This window comes from Sphaeramia orbicularis, chromosome 4, assembly GCF_902148855.1.
Source record: "Sphaeramia orbicularis chromosome 4, fSphaOr1.1, whole genome shotgun sequence".
Lineage (NCBI taxonomy): Eukaryota > Metazoa > Chordata > Actinopteri > Kurtiformes > Apogonidae > Sphaeramia > Sphaeramia orbicularis.
In genome coordinates this window covers 53,604,328-53,618,258 of record NC_043960.1, presented here as the reverse complement: position 1 = coordinate 53,618,258, position 13,931 = coordinate 53,604,328, and positions in this window count along the sequence as shown.

Here is a 13,931-nt window from a genome sequence, read left to right as displayed (position 1 = left end):
GGTGCACAACAACGTGAGACAAGTCAAGCCAAGTCGAACTGGTTCCATGCGGCAATAGAGGAATTAATAAAGCATCTTCAGTTTCACTTTCACTGCAACCCCCCCCCCAGCCGGGCCCAGCGTCATCTGTTATTATTACACTGGTCAACAACAAATTTATTGTTTAAGTTTTTTGAGCTGATTTAGGATAATTTTGGTGTGCTGAATCCAAAAATCACATTAATTTTGCTCAATCAGGTCAACTTTCTGAACTATGCTACATATTGGCTTTTTAACATTTTTGCTTACATTTATGGGCATTTTCACATCATATGATACAAAATTCTTTCATATTTCTTGCAATAAACAAGTTCTGAAGATTTTACTTTTATGATTTATGATTAATGTTTTTTTTAATATCACAGGTGAATGAAATGGCTTCGACTAGAAGACCTTGCAAAAATAAGCCTGACATATTCTGCTACATCTGCGGTGAATACACCATTGGACCTAACAGGAATCAAGTCACAAGTTTCATAAAGTGTGCTTACCAATCTTATTTTGGTATTAATTATTATATTTTGTGTGAAGATCAAATTTTTCAAAATCAAATTAGCAAAAAAACGTGACCTGATTGAGAAAAACAGATGTCATTTTTGGATTTAGCGGTGCAAAATGGTCCTAATTCAGTTGAAAAAACCTAGACAACTTGCAAAAAACATTTTTTTGTAACCCAGTGTTATTTGTACTATATGGTATATTTTCTGTACAGAGATGGAAATATAAAAGACAGTTAATGCAAACACACCCGTTTGTACTCTTTTATTCCATCACCCAATGAGAATCGATAAGAGAATCGATAAGGAATCGGATCGATAAGCAAAATTGATAATGGAATCGGTATCGTTAAATTCTTAGCGATTCCCATCCCTACTCTTAATACCACCACTATGACATCACAATTATAGAAACCACCAATACCATACAAAAAAAGTTTATGAATATATAAATAATAAATAAATAATACCGTTCATGTATAGAAATCCAGTTCAGACAACTCCAGACCTCTACACTCCAACCACAACTGGACCGTGGACATCATCTGGAGCAGTTCACAGTCAATATTTATCTAATAACAGGATAAAAACATGCAAAACTTAAATTAAAAACATCATATCCTACTCACCAGAGATGCTCATTATTTATCTACAAATCCATCCTCCTTTCTTTAAAACCTTCCCTGACTCTGTCCTAGAGGTGATCTGTGTGTTCCTGTTCCATCATTAAGTCCTTTTTTTGTCCATGGAGGCCAAGGCTGACAGTCTCCTGAGTCCAGTCCGATCCGTCACAGAAGTTTATATTAAATGTATTTAATTATTATTATACAATTAAATTCTATTCTGTTAAAAGGAACCCTGACTATAAAGACAAATAGGTTTTAAAACTCTAAAACTTAACTCTACTACTAAATAAAATGGTTGAAAGTATATAAACGTGTTATTTATAAAAATCCTCATTGTTTACAACATAAATCTGTGAACAGGAATGGCCTTTATTATAGCACGCCACTTTTAATTGGTGTGTTATCTATATGCATTATAAGCTTTCAGCGTGTATATTTACGCTGCATAAAATAACACACCATTAGTGCGATTAGCGGCTAGTGTGATTAGCAGTTTGGGTTGATTTTAGGGTTAACAGTTAGCGATTAGTGTGATCAGTGGCTAGCATAATTAGTGCTTAAGGTTAGGGGTTAGGGTTAGGTTTGGGGTTAGGGTTAGCGATTAGTGTGATCACTGGCTAGCGCATTGCCACACCATCAAATGGCGTGCCAAATGCAATAAATTGGCATCACATACAACGTGATTTCATGAGATCAGTCTGCACATTAAATGCAACTTCTATCAGTTTTGAGCATGAACTGAATGCGACCCTGAAGTGACCCGCATGCACAAAAGAGGTCCTGACGGAATACGTGACCATGCAGAGACACACTGTGTTTAAGGAAGGAAATATGAAGGGACGCAGAATTGTGACGTTTGTTGCATTTCAATGATGTAAAGGTCGGATAAATGCGATCTGGCCGTTCAGACTGAAGTTACATTGCAAAATATCAGATACATATCAGATTTAGGACGATATATATTGTGAGGTATGCTGGGTGATTTTAGCCTCTCATGCTATCATACAGTGGCACCATGGGTACAATGCTGCTAGTATATATTAACTCTGCCAGGTTAGAGGTCAAGCCAAAGCTAATTGCAGAGAGATGATACATTTAGAAAATCAAACTTTATGTCAAAAAACAAAATTAGCGAGTGTTCTCAGGTTGACTCTATGTACATTTGTATCTTAGTCTTTGTCCCGGTGTGAGTGTGTCTGAAGAACGCCAAGCAGCTTCCCTTTTTAAAAAAAACAAAAAATATAACATTGTGTTCTCCTTTAATTTCTGAACTTTTTGCTATTATGAAACATAATTTTAGATGTTTATACAATACAGTGTACATCGTTGGATAAAAAGTGGAAAAAAAATAATCCTGAATATATGTATTCCTGTAGATTTGTACTTCTACCCCAGTGATGAAGGGCTGTGCTGGAAAAATGTGAAAATGACCCTTAAAAGTGTTTGAAAAGTGCTTGAATTTGACCTTGAAAAAAGGATACGAAAAGTGGGTAGTGACTGTTATTCAGGCAGATTATTTAGGTCTGAATTTTCTCAAAGATGCTCTTGCACGTAGAATTACTGTATGGAGGTGTTTCTCTCTGTACCTTAGTGCATTGGTCTTAATGCACAATTCGGATTTTTTGGTGAAATCTGTTTTTTTTTTGTGCTCCTTCACATTACACATTACAACGTGATATCATGAATTGTGCACAGATAAGACGCCACTTTTAATTAGCGTGTTATCTATATGCATTATAAGCTTTCAGCGTGTATATTTACGCCGCATAAAATAACACGCCATTAGTGCGATTAGCGGCTAGTATGATTAGCAGTTTGGGTTAGGTTTAGGGTTAGCGATTAGCGTAATCAGCGGCTAGCATAATTAGCGGTTAAGGTTAGGGGTTAGGGTTACAGTTAGCGTGATCACTGGCTAGCGCATTGCCACACCATCAAATGGCGTGCCAAATGTAATAAACTGGCATCACATACAATGCAATTTCATGAGATCAGTTTGCACATTAAATGCGACTTCTATCAGTTTTGAGCATGAACTGAATGCGACCCTGAAGTGACCCGCATGGACAAAAGAGGTCCTGACGGAATACGTGACCATGCAGAGACACACAGTGTTTAAGGATGAAGGGACGTAGAATTGTAACATTTGTCGCATTTCAGTGATGTAAAGGTCGGATAAATGTGACCTGGCCGTTCAGACTGAAGTTACATTGAAAAATATCAGATACATATCGGATTTAGGACCATACATGAAAGTGGCCTGGGTCGGATTAGAAAAACTTGGATTTATGCTGTTCAAACTGTCTTTAACAGATCGGATAGAATCAGATTTGAGTCACATTTGCCTGCAGTCTCAACGCAGCCTTAATGTTTCATGTAGTAACCTGCAGCCGTTCTCTGTCCAGTGCACTACAGATTTCTACATGACTTAATTTGTCCTGACTAGCTTCTGCGAAGAACACAGGCCACAGAAAGTGCACTGTTGCTATTCACAGGCAGAAATACATGTAAACAGTTTTGAAATTAAATCAAGCACAAAAAATATATATTGAAACAAAACAAGATTCTGATGAAAATAAAGCAATGTTTTTATCCTAAAAAAAAAAAAGAAAAAAGAAACAAACAAAAGTGTGGTGCCAGTCAAAGAGATTGATTTCCTTGTTCACAGGGGGGTCAGCTTTCATATCAAAGACGCTGAGATGTGATTTTGATTATGACTGCTTCAGTGCCACCCTACTGAGACGATGTTTTTGGTTGCTGTCTCATACATTTGAAATTGCTTAAACAACAAAATGAACTGACAAGCAGACAGACAGGCAGGCACACAATTCAAGTGAGCAAACAAAGAAGTAAAAAAAAAATAATCGCTTAATTACCTACCTTTCAATTTTGGTTCAGTCAATATGTACTTTCACGGCTTTCGCTGGATTTACAAAACTTCTCATATCACCGAAGAGCGGTTGTGGTGTTTTTCAAGAATAATGAAAAGGCGTCTGTATTCTTCGGTTCCCTTTTGTATTGCAGCAGAGACCTCTCTCAATGTTACTGTGAAGACATCCAATTAAAATCAGAAAATATCGCCTTTGAGCTGGAGGTTACAGCTCCCAATGGCCCTCTACTAACAATATATTCATGGACAAATGTCTGTTGATGAAAATAATACACTTCACAGTGTTAGGCAAATGCAGTGACTTTATGTGTGTGTTCAGTCCTATAGTGATGCTGATAAAGGGAAACTGACACTTTGTGAAAGGTTTAGGACCAAGCACTTGATGAAAAGCAACTTCACAATTACAGTTGGAAAGTTATTTAGTAGATAAAAGCTCCTTGTTGTCAGAGAAAAATTGAGACACTAAATAATAATAATAATAATAATAATAATAAATAAATAAATAAAATGTGATTTGTAAATCATCTGTGACCTGTATTACACCGACAACAATACACCCTTTAAATGTGAAAAAGTTGGGACAAGTAAACATTTACCACTTTTTAATGTTGCCATTTCTTTTCATAACGCTTAGAGGTGGAGTGCGAGATGTTTTCCTGGAGCATTTTTTACTATATTGCTTAAAATCCCCTTCACACCCCGATTACAACCAATTCATTAAATGCTCTAACACAAAAATAAAAAAATGAGTCACCTGTGGAACGGACAGGACTGAAAAAACACCATCCAATCATTTTAACCGGCTCAATCGAAATGATTGAACGGTGATATGTCTATCAAACTCAACTGCCATTTGTCCCTCCCCCCTCTGCGCGTACTCCTCTTCGTGCATGAATCATGCGTTCTCAGAGGCTTGGAGCACTGGTACAGGAAATGAAGCCAGAGCCAGAGCTTGGCTATATTAGCTATATTAGGATGGAAAGTTCACCGGCAAACTGTTTAGTCACTAACATAAACCACTAGGGAATGTAACGTTAGTCAGATAGGTATGAACTGGGGCTGTTCTGTAAGAGCGTAGGTGTTGGAGGAGACCAAGATTATTATCATTCACAAAAACTAACGAAATGGCGAAAACTAGAATTGAAAAAACATTTTCGTTAACTGAAATAAATACAAACTAGAAGCACTCGGAGAGCGCAGACCTCCGCCAAGGCTGATCAGTGGCGCCCCCCGTGGGCCCCCCCACCCCCGATCACCACCAAAATTTAATCATTTCTTCCTTATCCCATTTCCAACAAACCCTGAAAATTTCACCCAAATCTGTCCATAACTTTTTGAGTTATGTTGCACACTAACGGACAGACAAACAAACAAACAAACAAACAGACAAACAAACAAACCCTGGCAAAAACATAACCTCCTTGGCGGAGGTAATGATAACACTGGGTTACAAAAAAATGTTTTTTCAAGTTGTCTAGGTTTTTTCAACTGAATTAGGACCATGTTGCACCGCTAAATCCAAAAATGACATCTGTTTTTCTATATCAGGTCAGGTTTTTTTGCTAATTTGATTTTGAAAAATTTGATCTTCTCACAATCTGCGCCCAAACTTTATCTTGGTCACCAAGTTTAATACCAAAATAAGATTGGTAAGCACACTTTATGAAACTTGTGACTTGATTCCTGTTAGGTACAATGGTGTATTCACCGCAGATGTAGCAGAATACGTCAGGCTTATTTTTGCAAGATCTTCTAGTTGAAGCTATTTCATTCACCTGTAATATTGAAAAAAACATTAATCATAAATTGGCAAAAGTAAAATCTTCAGAACTCGTTTATTGCAAGAAATATGAAAGAATTTTGTATCATATGATGTGAAAATGCCCATAAATGTAAGCAAAAATGTTAAAAAGCCAATATGTAGCATAGTTCAGAAAGTTGACTTGATTGAGCAAAATTAATGTGATTTTTGGATTCAGCACACCAAAATGATCCTAAATCAGCTCAAAAAACTTAAACAGTAAATTTGTTATTGACCAGTGTAATTAGAAGAAAAAATGATAACTAACTGAAACTGTATTGTGTACTTAAAAAACTAACAAAAACATATAAAAGTTATGGATAAAATTCCCTTTGTTTTCGTTTTTTGTCAATGTCAGATTGATATGAAATCAATTTATTTCACTCCAGAAATTTTAGCTGTTGGCACCATACGACACTTGACGGTCCGTCACGTGGTTTAGAGTTGTCTTCTGGTCCGAACTGTACCTGGAAACATGAAGACTAAAGCAGCAGAGTCCTGTCTGGGATTTATGTGAATACGACAGCGAAGAAGTGAAAAGATGTTCATTCATTCATTTTCTGAACCTGCTTTATCCTCACTAGGGTCACGGGGGTCGCTTGAAGCCTATCCCAGCTACATAGGGGCGAAGGCTGGGTACACCCTGGACATGTCGCCAGTTCATTGCAGGGCTGAACATATAGAGACAAACAATCACTCTCACATTTACACCTACGGGCGATTTAGATTAACCAATTAACCTTAATCAGTGAATGTGTTTGGATGGTGGGAGGAAGCCAGAGTCCCTGCAGAGAACCCAGGACCTTCTTGCTGTGAGGTACAAGTACTAACCACTGCACCACCGTGTCGCTGAGAAAAGATATGAAAAAACTAAAACTAAACTAAAACTAAGCATTTAGAAAAAAACAAAAAGTAATAAAAACTCGAAAACCTGCTCTAAAAACCAATTAAAACTAACTAAATTAGAAAAAAAAGTCAAAACTAAATAAAACTAAACTATAATGAAAAATTCAAAACTATTAGAATCTTGGAGGAATCTGAATGAGGTATGCATGGATCGGGGCCGGGGCTGCCAAAGCCGGGTGAATTGTTGCTGTGCAGCGCTCGTGAACCCTCGAGAACAAGCATTGCACGTGCCAGTACTCTGGAGGCGTGGCTTGGGGGGGATGTCTGAAGACAGGGGTTTGGAGTTTTGAAATGAGAATTTTCAAAATGTAGCTGCTCAAACCGTTTTTCTACGATCTCATACCCCACATTTAAAAGATGTTAGCGGACTGAAGACAGCAGTTAAAGGTCTTCTTTGATGCATTTTGTGTTTCTAGATGTTCAACTTTTTCACTATTGACGAGTGGGGACTGTTTCAGACTGCACCATTCCAGCACTTGCACCTGCACACTTGGTTTTACTTTGTCTAGTTGATATATTCATGGACGTCCCTGGAACAGTGGTGGTCTTGAAGGCAGCCATGTGTTCATGGTGTTCAACTTAAACTGGAAACCCTGAAATACATCCAAGTTCCTTAAAACTTTTATTTCTGTCACCGTCACTGAAATCCAAATCGCTTCCTGTCTTTCTTTGAGGAACATTGATTTGAAACACATCAATAGTTTTCTCTCTCAGTTGTTATCAGACTGGTAAACTGGTCCTCAGTCCTCCTAAAGGAAAACACCTTTCCTGGATGCTGCTTTTGTACCAGAAAATGTTGTTGTTTCAACTCATTATTAGACTTGAATTGCTTCTGTTCCAACTTTTTCTTCAACTTGTTGCAGTCTGATAGTGACGAATGGATAAATATTCACAAAAGAAGTGTAGTTGACCAGGCAAAACATTTCTGCAGTTTTCACACCGACTACAATGAAATAATGAGTTAAAGTACATCTAAATATCACTACTTTCCTGTTTACCCCACCCCTGAAGGTGAGGCAAAGGGTGTTGTTTTTGGTTTGATTTGTTTACTGCAAATTATTTGGTTCTTACTAGGGATGCACCAATACCACTTTTTTCCAGACTGAGTACGAGTACAAGTACTTATATTTGAGTACTTGCCGATACCGAGTACTGATTCGAGTCCTTAATAATCCCATTCCAGTTCTTAGTTCCTTTTGTAAATGTGCTTTATTGTCGTTGTCATTAGTCTGACTGGAACAAAGTGCTGCTGCTGACATTTAATGTGTTGGAATGAGCGTTTGTCAATCAATCCACCGGGGGGCGCCGCTCTGAATTAACCATACTGGACAAATACCACGAAGAAGAGGAAAGTTTAATGAGAAGAAGAAGAAGAAAGTCAGTAAAAACAAACATGGAGACGACAGAGGGAACACTAATGTGATACTAATGTTACAGCGTTTTCTCTGGTAAGGTTTAAAAGCTCAGCTTCAGCAGGTAGAGAAAAGAGAAATGAGTGATAAGTTTCGTTTTCACTTCCGCTGGTGGTGGTCCGCACCGCAGAATACCCGCTGGTATTCTCCATCTGTTTACGCATCCGCCAGCACCTGGAAAACAGATGGAATGTACGTAGAGGACGGACAGAACGCTGCATCTGTATCTGTCTGTGTCTGTAACGTTACTTGCAGTCAGCGTTACTTTTATCACCATCATTTATGTGGTTAAATCTCCACACTCTTCACACTCCTCACACATTATTCCTACTCCTCGTACCTGCTGCACTGAACTGTGAATGTCACACGACCGTAGTCACTTGGCACGTAGCCGAGTACGAATACAAGTACACACACTGAGTATCGGAGCTGATGTCCGATACTCGTATTGGAATCGGTGCATCCCTAGTTCTTACCAAGATAAAAACAAAACAAAAAAAACCCTTAGATTTAGAAGTGTTAGACAATTTAAGGGTTAATTTCTTATTTTCAGTGTCCATACATCTGTAAACAGGCTTATTTTTATTTATTTATTAGGGATGGTGCATATTAATGAATATCTACAACAATGGCTGCTGTGAATATGCCAGGTTGTAGTAACAGTGCTAAATTTCATCTGTAGTCTCTAGGCAGGTGACAAGAAAGACAACTGACAAAAGGCAAAACATCATAAAAACACACAAAACAACACAGTGAGGACGATCTACTGATGGTTAAAGGCCTGGTTTTCCTTCATCCAGTGTTTCAGTTGTAATTTGAGGGAGGCATATGACTGTGAGTCTTTTATGTTGAGTGGTAAACTGTTCCAATATTCAGTTCCAGTGACTGAAGGTGTAGTTTGTCCAAAAGTAGTGCACCTGGGTGGCAGGTGACCATCCCACTGACAGAGCAGGATTTGATCAAATCTGTCAACGGAGGAGGGGCAAGTCCATGCAAGACTTTAAATATCAGGAGAGCATTTTTAAAATTCACAAAATGATTAAAATCAAGAAATGTATGTTTCTCTAAAACAATGCAGCGGTGGAAATAAAATGAATTACATTTGAAGATTTACCAATCTTGATTCAAGAATCTTACCAAGTGAAATTATCTTGCATGGACAGATAGTTTCACTGGTTTTCAGGATAGATTTAGTGTTTTTGTTTTTGTGTTGTTTTTTTTTTTATCTTTTTAGGCACCCCTTTTTTGCAGTGTTTGTTTCTTTCTTTGTTTGTTGACACTTTAGCAGCAGAACTATTGGTTGAATTCATACCAAATTGGGTTTATAGATTGCCAGTGACCCAGAATAGATGTAATTACATTTTGGGAAAAGATAGGTCAAACTTAAATTTTTTTATGATTAAAAAACAAACAAACAAACAAAAAAAAAAGCAAGTGGTTTCAGGCACAACAAACCCCGCCTCTTGCATGTATTGTAGTTTATTTTTGCATTGATCCAGCTGATGTCTTCATGTCTATGCGTGTGCTGATGTCATCATATCAATTGCCTCTGTACATGTGGCAAGTTTGAAACAAATTCTAAATTGAAACAAAGTTGATGTTTTTATAGACATTTGAAATGTTGCACATTGTAAGTAAATGTAAGAAGAATAAAGACTTAAAAAAAAATCATAAAAAATTACAACTTTGACTAACTTGTAATCACATCTATTCTGTGTCATGCAATCTATAAACCCAGTTTGGCATGTATTCAACCAATAGTTTTGCTGCTAGAGGGTTAACACAAACAAACAAACAAACAAACAAATGAAGAAAGAAAAAAGAAACCAACAAACCGAACCAAAAACGATACCCCTTGCCTCCCCTTTGGTGGGCAGGATAAAAATCTTCCCATTTACTTATAATGGGCGAAATACGTACAAGGGGCGGGGTTTGTTATGCCTGTCATCACTTGTTTCCAATTTTTTCTCATGTGGGGTTGTGTACTAACCAGTTGTGTAACTGATTAAATCCCTCAACATGACTATATTCCAGTGCGGTTTCACTTCCTTCCTAAGCTGTGCAGCATTAGAAAATGTTCCTATAATTAATCACCTCAAATTAAAGCCATGGTGATGAAGTCTTTATGAGATTGATCACTTTGAACAGTGAGGTCACTGTGGTCACTGTAAATCAGCCGAGCTGTCACAAACATCTCCAACATAATGGTTATGGTTAAATACAATGTGTGCTCTAGGAGTAAACTGACCGACATTTGGTCCACGAATGCTTTACACCTTGTATGAATTAGTTCGGCTTTGCCTCCATGCCTGTAATTACTGCCCCCATCTGAATGGGCTTAGCAGACTAGTGTGAAGGAGTCCCAGTGGGGCCCAGCGTGGGTCCTTTCAGCCTTGTATATTCCAGCCCTGCCATTTCAAAAAAAAAAAAAAAAAAATGTATTACCGCCTTGCAGCTCTGGTAAATGTCATGCCATTCTCTCCTGTGTGGGAGGAATAGCAGACATTGGGGTGGTCAAAGAACCCCAGCCCTCAAAGCAACGGGAGGCCAGACATTTTGAGAAATGGGAATAGATGAGCAAACAATACATCATGTTCATTTTTTTCCACCTACTTTTTGAAAATGTAAGGTGATGGTGGAGGGAGGGGTACATGTAAAATAAAACGAATGAGCTGTTATAAAATCTGTGCACAGAGGAGAGACCATACAGTAACAGTAGTTTATGGTTGGTATAGAGATGTGGCATTTGCATTACTGTCCTTTTTTATAGATATCTTTAATTTCTGTCTTCATTATGTTGAAGGGTCGTGCAGATAAGACAGATGTACGTTACTACACCAAAAGTCAGGAGTAGTGTGGAAGGCAGGATGACGAATCTGTATGTAATCGTCTGGATTGGACCTTTAGGTGGACACCAAGTATGATTATGGTTCTGCAGATTATTATTGTATTATGTTGTGTTTCACTAGCTATGTATGCTTTAACTGGATAAATTTACTATGTACATTTTCACTTTACCTCCTCCCGCTTGGGAAAATTCTTCAAAATCATGGTGTTTCTTACCATTTTTATGTTGATGACTCACAAATGTATATGCCCTTAAAACAGAACAATCAAGACTCCCTCACACCTTTTCTAAACTGTCACAAAGACGTCAAGGACTGGATGGCTTTTAACTTCCTAAACTTAAGTAATGATAATACGGAGGTCATTGTGTTTGGACTGAGTCGGACCCTTGATGCCTCTCCTCTGGATCTGGTCCCTTGCAGCCATTTGCTAAACTTGTTGTTACCAGTCTTGGTTTTAAAGCAGATACTGACTTTAAACTTGATAAACAGGTACAGTTCTGTAGTTAGGTCCAGTTTTTACCCCTCGGCCAACTTCTGGCCAAAGGGGTATTGTAATCATTTTGTCATCCGTCTGTCCATTCAATGACATAATCGCATTTTCTGGAGAATGCATTGAGATATCTACACCAAATTTTTTCTGTGGATGCATCTTGAGGTGGAGCAGAAGCCTACTGGAAATATGTGACCATGATCTACTTTTTCCACGTCCAATGTCCTTGCGCAGTTATAACATCTGAGTACTTTCACATATAAATATGTATGTAATACGTTTTACACAAAGACAATTGAATCTAAATTATAGGGCAGTTACTTTCAGCAGTATCTTACACTATATTTGGCCCAAGGACATTAAAAGTGGGCAGCACGTTATGTTTATGTTTATCATCTAAAATTAAACCGGTCCCATCTTTTAAAAATTTAGAGTCTGTGATTGTTGCTTTTATTACTAATCGTCTAGACCACAGATGTCAAACATGCGGCCCGGGGGCCAAATCCGGCCCACGAGAGGGTCCAGTCCGGCCCTTAGGATGAATTTGTGAAATGCAAAAATTACACTGAAGATATTAACAGTCCTTTTAGTTCAGGTTCCACATTCAGACCAATTCAATCTCAAGTGGGTCAAATCGGTAAAATGCTATTATAACAACATAAATAATGACAACTCCAAATTTTTCTTTTTGTAAATGTAAATATTTTCATGTATTTACACTAAAACAAAGTATAATTTTGCAAAAAATGTGAATAACCTGAACAAATATGAACAAATCTGAAACGTCTCAAGAGAAGTAAGTACAGTTTTAACAAGATTCCGCCTGTTACTAAATGTTTTGTGTGTTTGTAGATCCACTGAGATCTGTAAATTATAATGAACATGTGGAAATGATAAAATGAGGCAGAATAATGTAAAATTACACTTATTTTTTTCAGTTCATGCTATTCACATCTTTTGAAAGGATAGTTTGTAGATGTAAACCTGTTCATAATGTAAATTAACTTTTTTCGCTCTAAAACATAGAGAAAAGTTTGGAGTTGACATAAATATATTATTACGTTATGATTTTACTGGTCCGGCCCATTTCAGATCAAATTTAGCTGAATCTGGCCCCTGAACTACAATGAGTTTGACACCCCTGGTCTAGACGACTGTAATGCGCTGTACACTGGGGTCCACCACAGGTCCTTTGAACGTCTACAGTTAGTTCAAAATCTGGCTGTTGGACTTCTAACCAGTGCATGTAAACATGAGCGTATCACTCCCATACTAGCTTCTCTTCATTGGCTTCCTGTTGATTTTAGGATACATCTTAAAGTTTTACTTTGTGTTTTAAGTCCCTAAATGCTTTGACACCTCAGTCCATCTCTGACCTCTTAGAGCGCTCTACTCCCTCTAGGGCAGGAGTGTCAAAGTCATTTTGGTTCAGGGGTCATATTTAACCCAATTTGATCTGAAGAGGGCCAGACCAGTAAAATAATGACTTAATAACCTATATATAATGACAAATCCAAGTTTTTCTTTTTGTTTAAGAACAAGAAAAACAAATTATATTATGAAAATATTTACATTTTACAAAAAAGATGTGAATAACCTGAAAAAAAAAACCCCAGAAATTTCATTTGAAAAAATGGTGCAATTTTAACAATTTTATGCCTCAATTTATTATTTTTACATGTACATTTACACACAGTGTTACATAAACATTTGGTAACAGGCAGAATATTGTTAAAATTTTGGAGTTTGGAACTAAAATTTGAGCAATTTCTACAATATTCCATCTCTTATTATTAACACAACTACAGATCACAGTGGATCCATAAATGCACAAAACATTTAGTGACAGGCTGAATATTGTTAAAATTGCACATTTTGGGTTCATCTTTGTTTTCATTTATGTATTTATTTGCATTTTATTGTGAAAGAATAGTTTTGTAAATGTAAATATTTTCACAGTTTAATGTTATTTTTTTCACTGAAATTTTTCCACATAATTTTTCACAAAGAACATTTGTAGTTGTCATTATTTATGGGTTATTGTGTTGTCATTTTTACTTGATATCACATTGGTCTGTATGTGGAACCGGAACCAAAATGATTTGGACAACCTTGACTTTTCAGGTAAATTTTTGCACTTTCATCCTGCGGACCGGAATGGAACCTTTGGCGGAACAGATTTGGCCCCCGGGCTGCATGTTTGATCATTTGACACCTGTGCTCTGGGGCACTGAGGTCTGCACATCAGCTTCTCTTTGTTGTTCCTAAAACAAGGCAAAAAACTAAAGGTGATTGAGCTTTCTTAGTGCTGTCACCTAAACTGTACAATGAGTTAACCCCCCCCCCCCCCCCATGTCAAAATGGCTCCTTCGCCGGAAACTTTTACATCTCGACTTAAAGGTCACTTTTATTCCTTGGCGTTTA